This window comes from Tachypleus tridentatus, chromosome 11, assembly GCF_004210375.1.
Source record: "Tachypleus tridentatus isolate NWPU-2018 chromosome 11, ASM421037v1, whole genome shotgun sequence".
Taxonomy (NCBI): domain Eukaryota; kingdom Metazoa; phylum Arthropoda; class Merostomata; order Xiphosura; family Limulidae; genus Tachypleus; species Tachypleus tridentatus.
In genome coordinates this window covers 94,383,068-94,407,164 of record NC_134835.1, presented here as the reverse complement: position 1 = coordinate 94,407,164, position 24,097 = coordinate 94,383,068, and the positions used below count along the sequence as shown (strand labels likewise).

General features: G+C 34.3%; 1 protein-coding gene and 1 long non-coding RNA gene across 29 annotated transcripts in view; one reads left to right on the top strand and one right to left on the bottom strand.

Annotated features, from left to right (window-relative positions):
- The window catches only part of LOC143232809 (uncharacterized), a 54,649-nt gene extending 37,561 nt beyond the window's left edge, over positions 1–17,088 (bottom strand). The window contains exons 1-4 of one of the 26 annotated variants that reach the window (XR_013017758.1): positions 16,591–17,066; positions 6,917–7,008; positions 3,652–3,746; positions 2,571–2,893 (exon numbers count right to left, since the gene is read on the bottom strand). This is a non-coding gene — a long non-coding RNA (uncharacterized LOC143232809). The other 25 variants (XR_013017760.1, XR_013017763.1, XR_013017762.1 and 22 more) reach the window with 25 other exon arrangements.
- LOC143232808 (uncharacterized) overlaps positions 1–24,097 on the top strand; it is a 56,972-nt gene that overhangs the window by 6,639 nt on the left and 26,236 nt on the right. The window lies entirely within an intron of this gene.

Genomic DNA, 24,097 nt, shown 5'->3' with positions numbered 1-24,097 from the left:
AAGGAATTCTATGCCAAAGTGGTGAGTTAGGGTTGGACCCCTCAACCACAACGATCCTCTCCTCCCCTTCACGGGTTGCCACGTATGGCAAACACATGGGTGGACGTTTAGATCCCAGAGGAGGTAAACTGAAAGAACAGAACCTTCCCTGGGAGGTCCCCTCACCACGTACAGGGATCCACAATGAGGGCCATCATAGTGGAAAAAGTATACTTTATTTCATGTTTTTCTATAGCTAATTTTTGCACAACTCATTAGGCAGTTAAATACTGATGACTGGAACAGGTTTTCTTTAATCCTTTTTTCAGCATGTAAACCTTCAACTTCTTTACAGACTTTGTAAAATATGTAGTTACATCAAAACAGTTTACATAAAACTTACCATCACGTCCAATTTGTGTGTGAGGATTTTTAATGGCTCATGATAGAAACAAGGTCATGCCACAGAGAACTTAATGACCAGTTGATGACTGTAAGGCACATTTTGATTTAATATGAGAAATAGTACCTTGTTTCTTTTTAACATATGTGAAATTTGAAATCTTGTTTTTGCAATTTGTAAATAAATATTTTGTCTGTTTATTGAGTTTTTCACATAAATATATTTTAAGGGTATTGGAACATTTAAATGAACTAATTGTATAGTTTTTAACTTTAGCACTAAGATTTAATCTTCTAGTCTGATGATTGTTTATTGAGAAGTTTTAAGTATTTTTGTGAAAGTGAATTAGTAAACTCGTATACAATTACTTTGTATTTATAAATGTTAATAACATTATTGTAGTGAAGCCCCTGCTGTATTTTACAGGCAATGTCTTTATTGTATAAAATGGTTACCACCTTGTGTAATAATAATGACTTAGCTGCTGAACTTTAAACCATCAGAGAAACTCAACAAGAAACTGAAAAAAAAAAAAAAAAAAAGTTTGAAGGTGGGAATGAAGTTAGAAGGTCTGAAGAGAAAGAAGGCTGATGCCACAGAAGTACACTAAAGTTAGGAGTTAGTACCATTTCAGTACAGAAACACTGTTGTCATGTGGTGAACCAAGTAAATAAATAACTTTATTAGTTTCTTAGGTAGTTAATTTTTGTCTTATATGACTAAATGTTATTAATTTTTAACTATCACAGAATTTAATGTTCATTAAATAAGGAGATGGAAACTTTCTTGAAATTTCAATAAATAATATTTTACAGTTGGTTGAACACAGACATACACTGTTATTCTGTACAAGATAAAATGCAAGAAAAATTTTTTAACATCAATAATTTTTGTAATGCTCCTCTATAGATTTACCGTGAGAAAAACTTCAAAACTGAATTAATACTTTACACAGTTTTAGGGTATATCTTTATGTGTAGCTTTTACATAACTGGGAGTTTTTGTAGATTTACAAGTACTAGGGGAAACAGATGGGATCACAAGGTATGCTTTTGTCAAGGATAGGAAAGTTATAGTTGTAGACAACTCTAGTTACAAAAAGTAGTGAGTGGAGTATATAGGAGCAACAATAATACACTTATGCTATCCAGGATACAGCTGAAAGAACCAGAGAGATAGTTAAAGATTCTAGTAGCAGCACAGTTTTGGTGCTAATGTTGAGGACAGTGATGTTAGGAAAGATGGATCTAAGGAGTTTATTGATAAGTATAATTTAAGAAAAGGTGGTGGTTTGATTTTGTCAAGGATATTGTCAAGAATAACGTCTGGGGACAAGATATTAAGTTAGTCACTATGGTTGAATGCTAGGCTTTAACCAGTATGTAGGGATGAACATAGGTTGGCTAGATTTGTAGGATAATTTTAATGGGAAGGTTAATCTTTCTGAAGTTTAGGCTTACACATAAAAAAGCAGAAGCTATCATGTTAGCAAAGGCTCTTAGCATAGCTGTAGTAGTAAATTTAAACTAGGGCTATACAGAGGTGAGGGCTATGATATGAGTAAAACTAGAAATATAATTGATAGGGAAACATTTACAACACACATAAGATATGAATTTGTTTTAAAATATTTAACTAATTGTTGCTATTCCAATGCTAGAAATATTAGAAATAAAGCAGTTCAAAGTAATTGTGAAAACTGAGGATTTTGATGTTGTGGGTATTACTAAAATGTGGTTCAATATAAACAACCAGATAGATTTACAGGTTTGTTAATAGAAGGTCAGAGGTAGATATTATACAAATATAAATAGATAATAGTTCACAGGTTTGTAGCTTTCTTTTGTAAACTGACAAATTGTATCAATGAATGCAGGAAGTAGAATTAAGCATAACATATTTGAAGGAGGAAGCCAAATCAAATCTTACAGTTAGTAATTTGGAATTTTGTGTGTTATTCTATCCAGACAAACTTGAAATCATATTATGACATTTATAATTTTATTTTGTATGTAATTGTATTCTGTATCTATGATTAATTATCACAGAAATTTTCAAATATGGGATATTCAGAGATGGATAGGATACTGAAAACACAGGATATATCAGTAAAAAAGGAAAAACTGTGTGCGTGCATATATATATATATATCTCAAGAGTGCTTTTCAATTAAACAACCTACCTAAACTATGTAGAACTATCTCATTCAGGTTTATTATATCTCCAACACCAGTTCTCATACATTCCTGGTCTTTACTACTCAGTCTTTCCATGACAAAAACGTGAAGAAATTCTTCTCCACAATTATTAACACAGGTTAAAAGAGTTGAAGACACTGGAGCTTGCTTTTCCAGATCTTCAGCAACTGTAAATTAAAATACACAACTGATCCACAGAGATAAAAAAATTATCATATTAGTTGACCAAGAGTTTTCTGCTTCATCTACCTTACAAAATGTTTCATGAAGTGTATTCTGACAATGCCATCTTAAAAGGTTCAGAACTTCCAAGCTGTAAAAGTTGAAATGTTACACGTACATGTACTACTTTCTTCATATTATGTGCTTAATTTATTATGACACTAGAGATACAAAAATAGTTAAAATAATTTTGATAAAAAATAACTTCAAACATTTTAACAGAATGACTGAAAATGAATTAATTTAAAATGTACCATTCAAAACTCAAGCAATATAGGCAGTTGTCATAAAATTTATTCTTATAGAAATCACAATAACAAAAATCTAATATAAAACTAAATTGTCAATGAGCTACTCTTTCTAATGACAATCTTAAATCTCCATTTTCATGTGATAAGAATAATGATAAAATTTAAGCAGGTATTTTTCTTCTCATGTACGAGAAGAATTGAGTTCCAAGAGAGAAGAGTATGACAGATATTTACTAACATAATTCTTAATTGACATCAATGAAGCAATATTTTATATTAAATTCCTACATAAATGAATTAAATTGAACAACTTTAAAGTATCTTGTGCAAAACACCATGTTAAGTCCAGGTTATTGATACCAGATGTCATGTCGAGAACATTTAGTTTACATTCATGACATCTTTCCTCCAAATACAGCTGGCTTTTAAGACAAATCAGTTATGCTGGTGTGTCAATATTAAGTTCCTATTTACATGGAATTATTCTACACTACCAAATAAAGTACTTAATTATAAAAAATATTACTTTGTAAATAAATTTCCATTTTAAAACACAATGTTATATATTAATACATGTATGGTAATTTTCAAGTCTTACCTTTCTAGATGTTGGTAAGTATTGTAACTATTAATTTGTTCAACATCTTTTGATATTTTACAACCTGCACACTCATACTACCTTCTCCTTTTGAACTAAAAAAAAAAGTCTAGATATTAAATAAGATATATTCAGAAATGTTTATAATGAATATACATAAGAAAGAAAACCTAAAGTTCTAAGGGAGTACCTATAACTGTGTTGGATTTAGTTTTACTAAACAAATTATCAGTACAAAATCCATATAGGTACATTATATAGGTAAAATAACAAACTTGCCGGACTACTGTTAAGGTGTTTGACTCGTAATCCAAGAGTCGCGGGTTCAAATCCCGATTGCACCAAACATGCTCACCCTTTCAGCCGTGACGGTCAATCCAACTATTCGTTGATAAAAAGAGTAGCCCAAGAGTTGGTGGTGGGTGGTGATGACTAGCTGCCTTCCCTCTAGTCTTACACTGCTAAATTAGGGACGGCTAGCACAGATGGCCCTTGAGTAGCTTTGCACGAAATTCAGAACATACAAAACAAAACAAACTCTGCAATTATTTATTTGATAAAGTTCATGTATTAAAGACTAAGTTTCATTATTTTCTCTCTCTCAGTAGGATGATTTAACAAAATGCAACAGTGGCTAGAGCAAATTAATGCTAGATTTCTGGGTAACATATGAATCAGTGAGTAGGCATACAGGTGCAATCCAGTCTAATCCTGACTGCATGCATCTACTGCTAATGCCCAATGAGTGTGCCACATGTACTCATTATGCATGTGACTCCCTTTATTCAATTATAACAGATTATCACTTTCATTTTTTGCAGAGAATGGAAACAATGGTTTTCAGTGTGGATGAAGGACAGGAAGTGTGAGAAGAAGTAAGTGTCTGTTGGAAATTATAACTTCCAATATGGTACATTATTTCCCTTTACATAAATAGCTGGTATCTATGGTCCAAGTGGACCAGTACAAGGTAAGAAAAGAAGCATCCTCCAAAAGTGTCCAAAGGACAGACCTTCAGACAAGACAGATTTGAAGATCTGATGTGGGAGTCTGTACCACATTTGAACTAGGTATGCTCAACACCCACTGTCAAAAGTATGGTAAATATGAACAGAAAAACAGAGAAGCACAATAAAATGGTGTAGGAAAAAAATGATGAAAGTGCCCCCAAGGGTAGAGTAGCTAGGGCACAACAGACCACACTGAACAAGTCAATGACATCCAAAATCCCTTCAGCTAGGACCCAATATCCACACGGGGTAGGGTGAAATCATTTTGAGTGACCTCAAGTTCAAAACATTGGAAAGGAGTTGAACCCACCCCTGACTCCAGAAAAGAGCATACTTGAAGAATAGAAAATGATATATCAATCAAGGAACCCAACATCTGGTATAGAAAAGATGCCTACCATAGAAAATACCCTCAACAGTTAAACTAAATGGAACTAGTTCAGGCATAATAACATTATCAGAACAAGATGCATCAAGGGAGAGCAGAAGGGAAAGAATTGTAACAATCTGAAATAGCTACACTGTGACCGACAATATGGATGGAATATAACTGAGTGATGAAGACTGATGTCTTGAAACCCAAAATCCAACCACAGGGAACTAACATTCACATGGGGATTCGAATGAGAGTTCCTAATCTTAGAAAAACTGTAATTTCGTATCTTACTCCTTTGGTTTTTGTATGCTTTGTAATCATCTAAACCAGCAGAACACCACTGGTTCTGAATGGTATTTCAGTACCGAGTTTTTATTTCATTAAACCATTCAGAGGGATGCCTCCAAGTCCACTACCCCAGTAGCTCAGAACTAGAAAGTGGTAAGCTCCCAGTCTCCACCAGAAAAAAAAGGAGGTGAAATGCAATGGACAATCTGAAAGAACTTCAACATCTGAGACAGGGCAATGGCCAACCAAGAAACCTTATTTTTAAAAGCAGACCATACCAATTTATTCAATAAAAGTATGGCAGAGTTCTGCAGCTACCCACTTCTGCTTTACCCATTTAGTCCATCAATGGTATGGTCCAGAAAGACATATTTATGAAGCAGGTCCATTGAGAAGATAATCATTAAGTAATCTTGTGGAACACCACAACTCAATCCACCTGACACAAACATGTGAGGCTGAAGCAACCCAAAGAATCAGTCACAAAACTAATAACTCACCTCTGAATAAATAGGCAGGTGCCAATGGATTGAAAACTACCTAATCTCACTCCTCGTTACAAGAGAGGTAATAAAAATTGTCCCATTAATTACAGATCAATACGTATTACACGAGTTGTGGGAAATGTGTTGGAAAGTCCAATAAAATATTGCAAACTTATTTAACAAAGTTTAGAATTTTACTGGATAATCAACATTAAATGAAAATCTTGTCCTAAAAATCTTCTAATTTTCATTGAAAAAAAATTCTGTTTGTGTAGATTAATGTAAGAGTGTAGATTTGGAATTTATGGATTTTGAGAAAGCATTTGACAAAATGCCACATAAAATACTTGTAAAAATTATCTTTATAGGTGCAAGAAATAAGTTAGAAAATTGGATAAAAGAGTGGCAGAATAAAACAAGGCAGGGTGTTGTTACAAATGGAATTCAGACAAACTGGAATTTTGTTCTTTATGATTTACATATAATTACATGGGTGAAGAAATGATCAGTGAATCACTCACATTTACTTATAACGTTAAGATTTTGGGTGTTGCTAGCTGTGAAGAGAATACTGCTTTTCTACAAAAGGATTTAAATGATTTAATGAGTTGGATAAATAAATGGCAGATGAGTTTTAAATTATAATAAATGCAAGATAGTGCACTTGGGTTATCATAATTTGAATTATAATTTGGATGAGAATAACCTTAACTGTGGCCTGGCTTTAAGATTTTTATTGATAAAATTATTTATTCAACATTTTTAGTTTAGTTTAGAGTATGAAATGGCCACAATGAACCAACAGGTCCCTTATTCTTCCTAAACATTATGTTGACTATAAAACAAAGTATCTTTCATACTTAAACAATTTACAATAACCACTTACTCTATCAACATTTAATGAAACACTTAGGGATTTACAATTATCAAAATAACTTTTCAGTTAACATTAAAAATATGAATACTTTTTCTTCTTTAGTAAAAAATATTACTTACAATTATCTTCACTGGAGTTAGTTTAGCTTTCTCTGTCAGCAAAAATTATTCTAAACAGATCTGAAAAATACTGAAATTTAATCCACAAAATCTTACTTTATTCTACTTACCTGTCAGTCTTGAAGCCAGAAAGCTCTGAAAGTTGTTCTGTAATTTTCTCTTCCATATTTCAATAATTTGATTTTGTAATTACAGTGTATTTCTATAAAAATTAAGAAAATGAATAGTAAAAAAGAAAAAATTAAATGATTATATATTTTTTTAAATTAGTAAAGTTCAGTTTTAAAGATAATAAACATAACTACAAACATTTGCAAAAACAAAGGGCTTTTAATTTAGGAGAAGCATGTTTCACCTATTATAAAAAGGGTTGTTATGATGAATAAACCTAGGTAGCTTAACTAGAATATCTTGTAAATATACTACATGCCTGAAAACATACAGCTTGGTACAATATTCTGTCAATGCATGAAAGGATAACAGCCTACAGTTGGCAGAATACATGATACAGATGATAACCTAGTTTAGTACAGTGTATTATATTAATAACTTGTAGCTTGGTCAAAAACAGTGAGAGTTTAAAAACACAAAATCTCTTGAACATGAGACTTGCATACCAAAAAATTAACTTCTATATGTTTGAAATCAATTCCAAAACATCCCATAAAATGTTCAGAATTGAGAATACTCATCTCTCCTTTATAAAAACATAAAAAACAACAAAGAGAACATTTGAAACCTAGATTATATTGAGCTTTCCAAAAAGAACCTCGCCATTAGAATTTGTTCAGAATCCAATCCCTATTTTAACACCATAAGCCTGTTGTTTCTCATACATTCTTTTCTGAATTCCCAATTTATTGTTTTTCAAATACATAACTTTCCCACAGTTCGTTACATTTTCAAACTTATCTCTCAGTATAAACTTATGGTATTTAACCCTGTATTTTTTCCTTCATGTCTTCAGAAGGTTCATTCCAAAAGCACAACACTCTTTGAAAAGTAATATTATCTACTCTGCAAACAAATCCCAGACTGCCAAAATTTGAATTTATAACTGTTTTCCCTATTGTTTTCACTCCTATGGAGAAGAAAACTTTAATGGATCTATACTATTGATACCCTTTAATAATGTTAAACACCTAAATCAAATGTCCTATTTAAAAAAAAGGGATTTTTAATCCCTTTAATAATGTTAAACACCTAAATCAAATGTCCTATTTAAAAAAAAAGGGATTTTTAATCTCTCTTCATAGGACAATCTCCCATCCAACATATTATCCTAACACTTCTTCTTTGAACCTACAAGAACAATTCAATATCTTTGTGGAGGAAAGGAGCCAAAAACTGTATACAGTATTCTAAATACGTCCTTATTAATGATTTATACAGTGAAATATTAATATCTCTTGTCTTATATTCAATATTTCTACATATGCTACCCAAAATCCTATCAGTTCGACTGCTGGCTAGAATACACTGTTTAAATGATTTTGTGATCAAAACTCCAAGACCTTTTTCTTCAACCACAGTTTTTCAACTTGAATTGTAAAAGTCTACAAGTATCACCTTAATTTTGAATAGTTAAACATTATCCGTTATGTACTGACTCAATGCATCATATTATCTAAATCTTCCTGTAAGTATGCAGCATCTTTTATACAGGTAGCCAACCCAGAAATAATAAAGTTATCTGTAAACTTTTATTAGTCATAAACAGCAGAGGGCCCAGTGCAGAGGCACCTCACTTATAACTGTCACATAGTCAGACCTGAAGCTATTTATTACTATTCTCTGCTTTCTACACTCCTGACACTCTTTTCTGTCCAACTTAATAACTTTTCCCTCATATCCACAGATTTAATTTTTGTAACAAGTCTCTTATGATGTTCCTTATCAAATGCTTTATAAAAATCAAGTAAACCAAATTCAAAATTCTTCTTTCATCAACTCTTAGAGTAACATCCTCTAAGTAGATCAGAAGACTGGTTAAACAACACTTTCCCTTTAATTAAAATAAAGTACAGAACAACATTTCACCCTCCTTAGATCACCTGTACTTTTGAACTCTTTGAACCAACCCTCATTCACATGTATTATTTGAACTTTCTCTTTAACCATCTTTATTTCTTATTGTCCTATTTTAGGTAATTTTATATTTCATGAATGCATTATGTTTATACTTATAACTCACACAACCTCTTAAACTTTTACGAAACCACACTGGCTTATTCTTATTCATTGCCTATTTTTTTTTTTCTGTAGTAAATATTCATGTTCTGTAAGCATATAATGTTTTTTACTAAATACTTCCCACACATGTTCAAGATCCCCTCCCAGCTCTTTAGTCCAGTCTATAGAAGCTAGTTTATGTCTCTTTACATCAAAATGTACTTTTCTGAAACTTCTAATCAGGGTACTATTCTTAAATTCTACATGTAGTGAAATCCCAAACCTAATAATGTCATGGTCACTTGCACTTTAGTACTCACCAACCTCAATTCTATCATATTCACATTGCAAGCTAATATTAAATCTAATATAGTTTTTCTCTTGTAGTTTCCATCACTAGTTGGTGCATAAAAGTATTCAGAACAATCTTCAAAAATCTATCCCCCTCACTGTCAAACTGCAAAATATTTCCAATTAACATCCTTGAAATTAAAATATCCCATAACAATATCTTTTTCACTTACCATTCTGATTTCATTATACAGTTTCTCACGAAATTCCATATTCTGAGCTAGTGGTCTATAACAAATTGTAGTTAAAAAAGATTTTTCCCTTTAAATCCACTAACACTCACTCAAACCCAGTGCTATTTTCTTAATATGTTCTAACTCAACCAGATGAAACTTACTCCTTGCATATAGTTATTCCTTCCCTTTTTTCAATACTCTGCCTCTACTAAATAATCCATAACCTGATATTTCAAAAAAATTTTCATAAAATTTGTTCATATCTAACAAAGTCCCAGTGATTCCTATAATATCAAAATCCTCTATATCCACAACTGCTCTGAATCCATGAATTTTATTTCTAATACTTCTAACACTACAGTAGTGACAATTATTCTTAATTGTATAATACTTTCATATTTTATACCTCTTCTATATATTTTCCTGTCAATTAGTTTCCTACTTTACAGCCTTCACCTGTGTCTAACCATAGTTTCAATCGAAAGTTCGTAACATTTAACTGGAAGCCATGGAAGGGCTTCAGGAGATCAGTACACTGGGGGGCAAAAAATTGATTTTATTCCTCCATTATGTTATGTATTTATATAAATTTGTCTGGGGAAGGGGTTCATAGCTTTCGATATAGATTCTCACACTCAAATGGGTCCGTGACCCACAAAATGTTAAACACTGGTTTTAAGCTACCACTACAGTCGAGTTGCTGACATGCTTTTTCTTTTAAGTATATGGATATGTTGATGATATACTTCAACTGTAAAACTTCGTTCTAAAAAGTAGCTATAATAAAGTGTAGACCCCCTAAGTTAACTTAGTCACGCTCCAAATTGTCATCAGCTTACAGGCTTAATTTAGCATTGTACAGCGACAATTGCTGCTGATTGTTTAAAAAGAAAAAGATTAAAGGAGCACCCAAAAACAGAATAAATAACTTTTCTTCTACTAAACAAAAGTCTAAATTTATACTTTTGTTTTTCAATAATTTCTTCATATACATATTAAATATTTATATTCACGCTTTTCATATAACTTCACCGCCACACAAACACTTTGATACCTCTTGACAGAAACGCTAACATTCTTCGAAGAATGGTTGGGAAATTCGACACTTAAATTATTAAATTTAATATTTTATTTACATTTGTGTGTTTTAAGTATGGTAATTATACTTGTCGTGAATTAAAACTATTATAAAACTCATTGTACAAAAATCTGAATTAGATATAAGTTTCTGAGGGAGTGAGGATACATAAAACTCATAAAATAATTACTCAAATAAATTGTTATTTATTTGTTGCCCCTCGTAAGCACAGCGGTAAATCTAGGGATTTATAACTTTAAAATCAGGGGTTCTATTTTCCTTATTGGGCTCCGCAGATAACTCGATGTGACCTTGCTATAAAAAGCATAAAGATATTTATTTGTTTGTTGTTGTTGCTCTTGTGATACATGAACCGAAACAAGTCTACTGATTGAAAGAAAATCAACGTTATATGCTGTAACAATATCATTTTTATTGTTAAAATAAAATAAAATAAAAACTTGGAAACAAATGATGAAGTTTTGAGGAAATTAATTATATTTCAGAAACAATTTAGAAAGTACTCTTCAAATAATAAACTTATTGGCACTGTACCCATGTATAATGATATAAACTTAATGGTTCGCAGGCGGACAGCAAAGAATTTTGAACAATTAGTGTAAAGATATACATGTATGTAGTCACGAAGCGCTAATTCAATTTAACAGTCATTAGAATTATATTATGATTTCATTTTTATTATTTTAAAATCAGATGTCTGTGTTTAATCTTTTTTTCAGCATTCATATCAAATATTCGTGTTTTAATTTATTGTAATTACTATTTCATGTCTTTTAATAGCAAACCCTATTTTAGAAGCACTAATTGTCGACATCTGTTTTACTTTATAGTAGGCCGGGCATGACCAGGTGGATAATGGATTCTACTCGTAATCCGAGAATCGCTGGTTTGAATCCCCGTCACATTAAACATGGTCGTCCTTTCCTATAATGTTCGATCAATCCCACTATTCGTTGGTAAAAGATTAACCCAAGACTTGACAGTGGATGATGACTAGTTGCCTTCCCTATAAATTGGGAAGAACGAACAGGCGTTTGAACCTTTCATAGATATTCGATTGTATTTCTCTAGTTCTGACAAAACTTGCTGTATTAAAAGAGTGTTCAATCACAAATTTGCATTTGACCATTTGTTGTGTGTGAAACTATCTGCCATGCAATCACGGATCTTTATGAAACTTCACAGATAGCAACTGAACTTGTTTGGGTCCGTGGGGAGTTAACCACCAAACCCCCCCGACTACGCCTCTGGGCTTCTGGAACATGTATAGTCCTTATATTAAAATAGTGTTTCTTAATTTACGCTTTATAACATTGTTTTTGATAGATTTCGGCAGAAAGAAAACTATTTATTTACACACAGTTTTAAACAAATGCATCACCCACAGGATTCATGCCTTAGACGTATTTAAACTAAACTAAACTAAACTAACGTGGCAGGGGTTCAGTTTAGAGAGAGAGAAATCCGAAGAGTTCTCTCTCCAACTGGGGTGTTCAGGAACTTTGTAGTTCCTCTTCGTCCCCTTTCGTGGATTGTTATTAGGATTAAGTGGTGGTTTTTTTTTTATTATTATTTTAATAAATTAATTATCGTTATTATTCTTGACTTTTTGGGTGGGGAATGTCTCACTAAATGGTCTTTTGGGTGGAGGCAAAGGTAGCAGTGGAAAGAAGGAAAGGTCGGGACCTGTCTCGAAAAGAAAAAGTTGGGTAGATGTGAACATGAATGTAATTCATTCAAGTTCAGATCAAATCAAACGGCCCGATTCTGGGTCTGGCAAAAAGGTTGCCTGGGCTGGGATCTAGAAATCCAATGCCTGAAGATTTTGATGTGGCGGGAAACGGGAGTACCCCGAGAAAACCCACTTTCACACGACAGGCGCCGAAAGTTTTGCCTGTCGTGTGCCCTGTACCTGAAAAAAAAGGAATTCATGTTAATAACATAGTGTTTATGTATTTAAACTCTTTGTTGAGTGGATTGTGATTCTTGAAATATGTTGTATGGTGATATGTATTTTGTTGGTGCACTTGATAATTTGTGTAGTGATGCCGTTAGTTTGTTTCTGTTTTCTGCTTTTCGATAATATTTCAGAGAAAGTTCTGTTATTCTATCTCTTATAGTTGGTAAATTACTAATTTGGTGTAGATAATTTGTTGGTGTAAAAGATGGTAAACTGAATGCGGATTTTAATATTTTGTTTTGTTGCACTTGGATTTTTTGGAGTGTGTTGTTTGACATGTTGTATGTTACTTGACATCCGTACTCTATTAGTGGACGGATGTAAGCCTTGTATATTTGTATAATGGTGTTCGGTGCGCATTTTGATTGTTTACCAGTTGTAGTCTTTAGATATGAAATCCTTTTCTTATTGATGAGTGTATATTGTTTATGTGTTTTTTCCATGTTAGTTTTGTGTCGAAAGTGACGCCAAGGAATGTGATGTTTTGCTCATGTTGATGGTTGTGTTTCCAAGTGATAGATTTATTTTTCTAGATTTTTCTTTGCTTCTTTAGTTTTCTATAGAAGGTGATTGCTTGTGTTTTTGTCGGATTTAACACGACCCTCCACTTGTTGCTCCATGTTGAGACGTTGTTTAGTGATTCTTGTACGCGAGACATGGCCATTACTGGGTTTCTGGAGGTGCTCCAGATTGCGATGTCATCTGCGTATTGTGAATTGTGTGTGTATGTTAGATTTGGAAAAGGTATGTCACTGACGAAAATTATGTAAAGAAGTGGAGAGAGGACTGATCCTTGGGGCACTCCTGCCGTTATATTAAATAATTTGGATATGGTTTTATTGACTTTTACTTGTGCTGTTCTATTGGTTAAAAAATTTGAAATCCATTTGACTATCGTAGGATTTATTTGTAGGTGGTTTAGTTTGTATATGATGGCATTGTGCCAAACGCTGTCGAATGCTTTTTTGACATCTAGGAATACCCCGATGGTTACTTGATTGTTGTTGTAAGCTTTGTATATTGATTCGGTGAGTCGTGTGAGGTGATCTGTTGTTTGTCTATTTTTCTGGAGGCATTTTGAGATTCTGGAAGGATGTTGTTTGATTCGCAAAATGGAGGAGACGGTTGGAGATAATTCTCTCCATCAGTTTGCCAAGGCAGCTTAACAGACTGATGGGGCGGAAATTATCTGGATTTGTTCTGTTAGTTTGTTTCTTGGGGATCGTTGTTATGATGGCTTTTTTCCACGTGTCAGGGTAATACCCTGTCGCTAATGAAATGTTCATGATGTTTGTGAGGTGTTGTAGTAGGAGAGTGGAACTTTTTTGAGAATAATATTTGGTATTTGGTCATGTCCGGGGGAAGTGTTCTTCAAGTTTTTGATATTAATCTTTAGTTCGGTTATGGTTATTTTTCTATTGATTGAATTTGAGTATGCTTCTAGTGTCTCTCCGGGAAATCCTGGTGAGAATGAAGCTTGGTTTGCATTTATGTAGTTGTTGACATGGTGTTGGTGTTGTGTGTCGAAATCTACTGAGTTTAAATCGCTAAAAGCGGATTTGTAATAGTCAGCTAATAAGTCAGCTTTCTCTTCGTCCGTCCTTGCGATTTTATTGTTGTGTGTGATGTGTTGTAACATGTGATTTGTGTTTTGTCTGACGCAATACTCTTGAATTTTTCCAGAATTCTTTTGGATTTTTCTTGGTTTTCTAAGTTCTTGCAGAAGTTATGCCAATTGTTTTCTCTGACTTTTTTAATTTCTTGTTTAATTTTTGTATTTGTTCTATTGATTTCTGTTTTAATGTGTGGATCACGTGTGATGTAGTGTATTCGTCGTAATTGTCTACGTTTGATTATTAGTGCGTGAATTTCTGGTGTTAGAGTCCATTGAATAAGTGATTGTTTTCTTTTTGATTTAGGAATTGTGTTTCTTGTGGCTTTCTTTATGGCTTCTGTAATTTGGTCAACATATTTGTCTAGTTCTGTTTTGTTGTTTACATGTTCGATTGGGCGGGGTAGGTATGAGTGCAGAGAGGCATTAAAAGTGAGCCAGTCTGTTTCAGTGTAGGTGTATGCGGAAGGAGTCACGTACGCCACAGCCGGGTGGCGCGGATGAATCATACATGACACGGGAAGTGGTCACTGGTGATTTCATCATGCACTTTAAAGTTAGATATTCTATTAACCATGTCCTTGGGTGCGATGATGAAATCGAGTACATCATATGAGCCGTTAGCGGCTGAGAAGTGTGTAGGTGTATTGTCATTAATTAAGTGCATTTTATTGCTAGAAATAAAATTTTTATGCAGGATCCTCTGCGTGTGTCTCTGTTACCCTTAATTCTGTGTGCGGTGAATTAAAGTCTCCAATAATAATTGGTTTGGGTTTTCGATTAACACATTTTGAAGGAAGTTAATGTCGATATTTTTGGTTGGTGAGCAATATATGGCTAGAATCGGAATAGTTAGCCGGTTGTTAAAGTGTATATTACAAAAAATGGTCTCATTAATGTCAGATTTAAATGAATCTTCTATCGAGATTAGATGCGATATTTTTGTACTAAAGTAAGTTATTATACCTCTGTTGTTTTCTGAGTGAGGTATGTTGTGTGAGATGAATCCGGGGATTGTGGTGTTTTGTTTCTCTGTGCAAAGTGTTTCTGAAATGATGATTATGTTGGCGTTTTATATGTTTGTTTATGTTGTATATTTCTATCCTTTTGTCTTTAAGATTTCCTTGGCAGTTGATGTGTAAGATTTTAATGTGTTGTATCATTGTGTTGTTTTATTTCCCTCGCGTGAATTTTGAGTGAAAGATGGTGTGGTTTCAGGTGAGGGAGGTTAAAATAGTGACTTGCAAGGCTGCAAACAGCCTTGAGTGACTCGTGCCTCGATTCGAATGAGGGGAGATCACTCAATTCTATCAGCATTGCTAGCAAGTTTGTGGTGAAATCTGTTGGGTTAAATGCTTGTGTTGTTTTTTGGGCGTGTTACGTCCGCGTAAGTACGTGTTGGTTGGGGTTGAGCGTGTTTGATTTGTGAGTCGGTTGGAGTTGGTAGTAAAGGTTGTTTGGTGTTCTTTTGGTAGCCGTGGGTTTGATTATTGTTGTTCGTGGTTTTGAAAAGGAATCTGTTACGTATTTGGGTGTATTTGGGGCAGCCTTTGTAACTGGCTGCGTGGGGGCCCTGACAGTTGGCGCATCTAACTTGGTTACGCTCGTTAGGACACTGAGCGACCTCGTGAGATCCGCCACATCTGACACATCTATCCTTGGCCATACAATTAGTTTTTGTGTGTCCGAACCGTTGACATTTGTAGCATTGGATTATTGGTTTTTGGTGTGTCTTTTCCGGTTCGGTCGTGTGTCTTTTGAAAAATAAAAAGCAACCGTTTTTTTAATAATTTGTCCTGATCGTCTTTTTTGTTGACGGTTACCTTGATCAGTGGCGTTTTTTGTTTCGTTCTGAATGAGATGATTCTGTTCGATGATGCAATGTCAAAGCCTTGAGTTGTTAATTCTTCAGTGATTTCATGATCTTCAATGTCGAAATCGACACCTCTGATTATGACTGTTAGTTTTGGTGTGTTTGTTTTTGGTGTTGTGATAGTGGCTTGAACACCGAAGGCATCCTTGGGCCAGTGGGCCAAAATATGAGCAAACTCTTGAGGTTCGGTACATTTAATCATGATTCTTCCATTAGGGAGACGTTTGATGTCTTTAAACTGAATGCCCGGGTAATAGGACCTCAGTTGATTGACAATCTGTGGAATGCGTGTTGTTTTGTTTACTCCTTCGATGAACAGAGTTGGGATTCTGTAGTTAGGAGAATTGTGTGTTTGTGTGACAGTGATGGTGTTCTCAGAATTAGTGGCGATGGTGGTGTTGTTTGTATTCAAGTAATTATTGTTAGAGCAAGTGGCTTTGTCTTCGTTAACATGGGTTATGTTATTAATACTTTGATTTTTAGAACTATTATTAGCGTCGTTAAGGTTAGGGTTGGTAGAATAGTCAGAAACTATACTTACCATGTCCTTTTTCTTCTTCTTCTTCAGCCTCCTCTTGTTGGATGTCTCGTTTGTTTCATGGGATTCTGGTCTTCGTGATTCTTCAGCTCCTGAGTTTTCACCTTCGGAACTCTCAGTCGAACTACTCAGTGATTCAGAGGCTGGTCCTTCAATAGCTCTATTCAGCATATCCATGATCTCGTCGTTGGAAAGGGCTTTTCCGTTGGATCTTGTCACTATCTTCTTTCTCTTCATACTGTTTTACTAGTCCTGATAAGGACTAAGGGGTAACCTTTTTTAGTAAAACTTTATGCACTTCACAGGATAATTTAGTCTTCAATGCACTTGTCTCGCAGCTCTTGACTTGCACGTCTGCTCTGCTTGACGGCGACCTTGAAACTCCCCCTTAGACGTATTTGACAGCGCCCTGAATTTATAATACGTAAACTTCTACAATGAAATTACATTTTAACTATTTTAAATAGTAGTTGATTCTTGGGACCAAAGCTTCAAATCTGTTAGTTAACGACGTCACTGGGCTTAACCTTTTTTCTGTTTTTTTTTCTCGAGACAGCTTGGAAAGGTCTAATGATACTTTTATTTTCGTGTGTTATGTAAAGTGTAATAGTAATTTTTAATATTAATTGTAGATTTCTTATATTAATATCAACGTATTGTTCTGTAGAATTATTACATCAGGTCAACTTGTTATTACAATGCTAAAATTAACACACACACAAAATAAGATTTTTCAATTGGACATATTTATAAAACCTTTAATAAAACTAACTTCTATACTAGATTTGGACAAATGCCATGGTTTCGTTTGGATTTTTTCATGTTTTGACGAGATGAAACACGTCCATAGAGACTTTCCTTGAAACTTCGTCCTTCAGTTGAGGTTAAAAGCTCAGAAAAATACATTATTACACATTTTTAAAACAAAACAGCATCACTGTACACGTAAATATTGTTTTCCCATTATTAATCATTTTAGATTCTACATTGAATTCTAAAGATAGTGCTGCGATCATTCCAACGAGAAATTATTTTACGTAAGAAAATTAAATATCAGAAACTTGTTTGTTTTGGAATTTCGCACAAAGCTACTCGAGGGCTATCTGTGCTAGCCGTCCCTAATTTAGCAGTGTAAGACTAGAGGGAAGGCAGCTATTCATCACCACCCACCGCCAACTGTTGAGCTACTCTTTTACCAACGAATAGTGGGATTGACCGTAACTTATAACGCCCCCACGGCTGGGAGGGCGAGCATGTTTGGCGCGACGCGGGCGCGAACCCGCGAACCTCGGATCACGAGTCGCACGCCTTACGCGCTAGGCCATGCCAGGCCCCTTTCAGAAACAATAAGACTTTTCTAACATACCCTATAAAATCGCCCAGTCGTGCGTTGATGTATTATTACAAGGAAATATGAACTTTCTAAGCATAATCGTGTAATTTGCTCAATTATTTTTATCGTCCAGTCTTACAAAATGTTTATAATCAACATTCGATAACCGTAGGTGTAATTTACCAACGTTATTTTAAGTATCATAAATAAAAACGGGGTATATTCTTTGCTGAGTCTTCGTTTAGTATCATTATGATAACCTACAGCAGGTTTAGGTAAGTTTGATTTCTTGTTTACTAAAATTCAAACGTTTTGTCACGAATAAATAAAACTTAAAGTTTGTTTGGATAACCGAGACTGGAAATTTGCTAGAACAAGCCAGGTGGGTAGGGCGTTCGACTCGTAATCTGAAAGCCACGGATTCGAACCCCCATCACACCAAACATGCACGCCCTTTCAACTGTGGGGAAGTCATACGGTGAATCTCACTATTTGTTGGTAAAAAAAATAGCTCAAGAGTTGACGGTTGGTGGTGATGACTTCCCTCTTGTCTTACATTACTAACTCAGGGACGGCTAGTGCAGATAGCTCTCATGTAACTTTGCGCAAAAATTCAAAACAAACAAACAAATAAGTTTTCTCGTAAAAATACCCAACTTAGAAAAAAAAAATAGTTTAAGATTAATCTACAATGCATAGAAACAGATGACTTTTGTTTTGGGAGGTGGTATTCCTTTATACTATTGGTATTTATTTCAGATTGTTGTTATCTTCGTTTAGTGACGCGTGACGAAGACACACATTGTTAATTATAAGACGACTCTCACAGTTAGACAAAACGACGGTCACTGGGTGGCGCTGAGGTCTTTGTCATAGTAAGTTGGCTCTTATATGTAAAGAAACATTGCTAGAAAAGCATGTAAATCAGGACTCTTGTGCACATAAGTTAATCAGATGCTTTGTTGATGGCTAATAGATGCCATGCATTGAGCTGTAATTTCGTTGTCTAGTGGCAAATAAAAATATAAAATATAAAAGATAACTGAAAAATGGTATTAAAAATACGTACTCTAAAGGTTAGATATTGCTTAAATTTCGATTTCACTTTATAATGGTTTCGAGTTATAATTAATTATAGAGTTTTTAATTTCTAAGTAGATTTTGTGATATCTTACGAGCTTAGATTTTTTTGTCCTTTTCGTAAGTTTTCGTGTCGATATTATATTTTAAAATAATTTTGCTTCAAAAGGTTCAGGCTAGGCCTTTTCGAAATGAGTTTAAGTTTGTCCTGGATATCATAACAGTGTTTTTCTGAGAAGATGAGTATATAATAGTGTTTAATGCAAACTATGCCTACCGTATTCATTGACCCAACGATGCGTTTTGTTAACTATAAGAGCTTATAAAGCCAGAAGGGATTATCAAATACCAGCTTTGCTCAATCCGTCAAGAAATGACGGGTAACAAAAAAAATTAAAAAAAAATAAATTAGTTATCGTTGTCCCATAAAACTTCCTCCTCGTTGCAAATCCCCGTCGCACCAAACATGCTTGCTCTTTCAGCCGTGGGGTCGTAATAATGTTGTGGTCAATCTCACTATTCGTTGGTAAAAGAGTAGCCCAAGAGTTGGCGATGGGTAGTGATGACTAACCGCCTTCCCTCTAGTCTTACGCTGCTAAATTAGGGACGGCTAGCGCAGATCGTCCTCGAGTAGCTTTGCGAGAAATGAAAAAAAAAACAAAAAACGTTGCAAAAAAAAAAGAGAACAATCACACAAAAATCAATAACAATATTGTAACTTAAATTTAAAATGACCCGTAACATAAGCGTTACAACATTAAAAATACCACTAGTTTATACATGTATATGATATATGCATATATCACATTTTAATCTATGGAAAGAGTAGTAACATACTAAAGTTCCTGAATTTTACATAAATTTATGAATATCATATCAAATTCTTATTTATTTTCAATGAAAGTTTTAATATCAAAGGCACGCCTTTCTGAGATGCATTTTTATTTCAAGTGGGTTTCTCGTCATCAAGAAATACTGTCATTATCTAGAATCCCTAAGGAGTTATATAAAGAATGCAGTGTTAAAAATATAGTTAGTTATCACCATTAGATTCCATCAAGGAACATAGGGCCGCAATCGCTTGCGGATTCCTCAACAGGTTCTTCAGTAGTTTGTTAGCCCACTGCACCGAGCCGTCCCTAATTTAGTAGTGTAAGACTAGAGGGAAGGCAGCTAGTCATCACCACACACCGTCAACTCTTGGGCTACTCTTTTACCAACGAATAGTGGGATTGATCCCACATTATAACGCCCCCACGGCTGGGAGGGCGAGCATGTTTAGCGCGACGCGGGCGCGAATCCGCGACCCTCGGATTACGAGTCGCACGCCTTACGCGCTTGGCCATACCAGGCCCGTTAAAAATACAACAGGTCTAATATTAGCGTCTTATGACAAATATTAATTATAAATGTTAAAGCTGTTTTGTATTGAACAAATAATCTGTTTAGCTGTTAATTTCGTAATCGTACAAACCTCTAAATACTTCTTAATTAATAATGTTTTAGTATGTTAATTTATATGTTTGATATAGAAAGCTGTTATTCTTGATGACACAATATCTAGGAACTTCATTATGATGTAATCTTTGAGAAGGTTTGTGAAACAAAGGTACGATACAAATATGGGTAATAAATGAAGAGTAAGTTATTTAGTGAAGTACTCTGAGAGTGTATGAGTTCGATGGTAGAACTGAAATTTATTGCGTTTATTCAATTAATCAATAAATTAAAAATAAATTGTGTACGTTTATTTGTGAGTTAGGCGATTTTCTTCGTTCCCGGACTTTCTGTTCAAACGTTATTTATGTACTTCGGCTGACCACTAAAGGTGAAAGTAGCCTGTACAAAACATTAAGATGGAATAAGCTAATCTGTGAGGGTAAATTCAACGCTAAGTCTACTGATTTACAACGTTAAAATCAGCGGTTCTATTTCTCTCGGTGTATTTATTTGTTAGTTTTTTAATTTCGTTACACGAAAGCTATCTGCGCTAGCCGTCCATAATTTAGCAGTGTAAGAGTAGAGGGAAAGCAGCTAGTCATCACCACCCACCGCCAACTCCTGTGTTACTCTTTTACCAACGAAAAGTTGAATTAACTGTCACATTATAACGCCTCCACGGTTGAAAAGGCGAGCAAGTTTGGTGCGACGGGGTTTCGAACCCGCGACCCTAAGATTACGAGTTGAACACCTTAACCCACCTCTCTTCGGTGGACCCAGTAGATAGTCTGATGTGGCTTTAGTATGAGAAAAACACACACACGTTAAATGGGTTGGTCTTGGCATTATATTCACCAAATGGGTAAAAAAAATCTCGTCCAACATGTTACATGTTACAACATAACTGTAAGAAGTGGAATTATTTTGATGAAAATAAGATAGAGCCTCGACTTAAATTCAAGATGCAACCTGATCGTGAGATCGTGACTGCTGAAAATCAAAGTAATCAAAGGTCAGGAAGAAAGAGGGAAAAGTATTGGAACATGAGAAGAAAGATGCAGAAAACGTAAAACGGGAACGAGACCGGAAATTAAGATGAGACTAAAAACAGACACACAAAATTTAAAAACAAAGAGACCGAAAATTAGCAGGATGAGACAAAAATAACTTAAAAAATGACCAAGAAAGTTGTAGGTTGTTTTTTTTTTTAAATTGAAAATGTAAGAGAAGAGAATAGTTAAGTGAAATAAATATAATATTCAAAGAAGAAAAATGAATAATAATAAATATGATTGAAAATAGGATCAGTTACACTACTTAAGATGTAAAGGTTTGTTTGTTTTGTTTTTGAATTTCACACAAAGCTACACGAGGGCTGTCTGCGTTAGCCGTACCCAATTTAACAGTAGGAAGGCAGCTGGCTATTCTTGGACTACTCTTTTACCAACGAAAAGTGGGATTGACTCTACTTTATAACGCCCCTACGGCTGAAAGGGCAAGCAAGGGTGGTGTGACGGGGATTCGAACCTGCGATTCCCAGATTACGATTCAAACGTTGTAACCACCTGGCCATGCCGGGCCTCAATGAGATGGAAAGCAACACCAATGGTAGAATAAAACATTTGGAAAAAAATATTAAACGTGAGGATAAAACCAGTCACATTTCTTTCTGCATTTGCCAACGATTTAACGCCATTTAATTAAGGAGGAAAACCTATTGGGCTACTGGTCACTTCATCTTAACAACAAACAAACTTTACAAGTGAGCTTCAGTACAAAGTGCTTCTATCGTGTATGAATTTTGCAATAAAACCATATTTTTTAACAATTTTTCATTACACATGTTAATTTGTTTAAAACATTCATAATGCTTTCTTTATTACTAGTATTTGTTCTTTACTAAACGCTATGGAAGTTCCATAACAGATGCGTGGAAGTAGCTTTTTTAGGCGTGACAGAGCGACTCATAAAATGGCTCTGCGTGTTCTTGTTTGTTTTGCTTTTTTGTTTTTTCAAGTACAACCGATGTTATTGAGGATTCCCTCTTATTTAAAATTTAGCCAATAGATAAATAGATCTATAGATAAAATCTTATAATTACAAACTTTCTTTATTCGATATATATATTTTCATACTATATCAACCAAACGAATTAAGCGTAAAACCAAGAAAAAATAAAAGTATAGCATGTTACATTATACGTGACATATAATGAGGTTATGATCCATAGCAATATGCATTAAAAATCAGATATAAAACCTTAAATAACTCATTGCCTCTTAGATTAGTTCTGTGGAACAATCTCTAGACATGTGTTAGTTTGTTAGAATAATACACATCTTGTTTATCTCTTATTAAGTTGTAGCGTAAAATTGATGTGTGCTTAATACATTGCGTAATCATTTCAGTGAACCCGTAGTAGTCGGTTTGCGTCAGGTAACGGATGACTCGTGGATCGGTACATGTCAAATTTTAGTAAATATTCAGAACTAGAGAGCGATAGGCCTGTGTGTCAACGAACCCGACGTTCGTTAAAAGTACCACTAGTTAAGTCAGAAAATACTGGGCTTTCTTTTTTCTCTCTCTGCTCTTCGTCCAATTCGTCTTCATTAAAGGATAATGAAATAATAACACTTTAGGGAGCTACAATCAAACGCTTCGATGCTCTTGTTCCTATTTGTTTAGTTTAAACACTTTTAATACCGTTGGGATATATTTATCCCAGCGTATATTTGCGCATGACCATATTTATACCGTAAAAAAATATTTTGTACATATTACAGCAGAGGATACAACTTGTTCTTTTTTATTGCATAGTAGTAAATTTTGGGTAAGGCTTCCTCGAAATATGTTTTTGCGCGAATCATTACATTTTGTAAGAGCAATTAAGGTTTCATTAAAAATCAAAAGATATTCTTGTGCAAGTTCAATGTTATATATAGTGTATACATAACATGTTTCTATAAACAGTTATAACATAACAACAATACCTGCTTGGTCACATGTAGCACAACATCAGTGACCGTGGGAATATAAATCTTATAGCAAAATTTTAGTAATTCTCCATGAGAAAAAAATGTTCCAAACAAAGTCATTACTGATGTATCTCAGTCTTTCAAGTGTGGTGAAGATGGACACATTTCACGAAACTGTCCTAACGCAAGTGGGGACAGAAGTAAATTTAGTTGTTTCAAGTGTGGTGAAGATGTACGTGTGTCACGAGACTCTGTCCTAACACAAGTGGGGATAGGAGAAGCAAATCTGGTTGCTTCAAGTATGGTGAAGATGGACATGTCTCACGAAACTGTAAAAATCCTGACAAAGAAGTTGGACGTGATGTAAGTTTTATATAAACTGTTTTGATGTTACTACATACTACTATATTTTAGGAAGTCTGTAAAGAAGTTTAAGGTTTACTTGTAAGAGTAATTCATGTTGTAAAAACGATTAAAGAAAACCTGTTACAGAACTTACTCTATCATCAGTATTTTACTTCCTAATAGGTTATGCAACAATTAGCTACAGGAAAACATGAAAACTTTTTCCACTAGTTAATCCCTGTACGTGGTGAAGGGACCTCCCAGGGAAGGTTCTGTGAACTTGATATAAATTATTTATCATTTAGTGGTTCTAAATGTCCACCCACGTGTTTGCCAT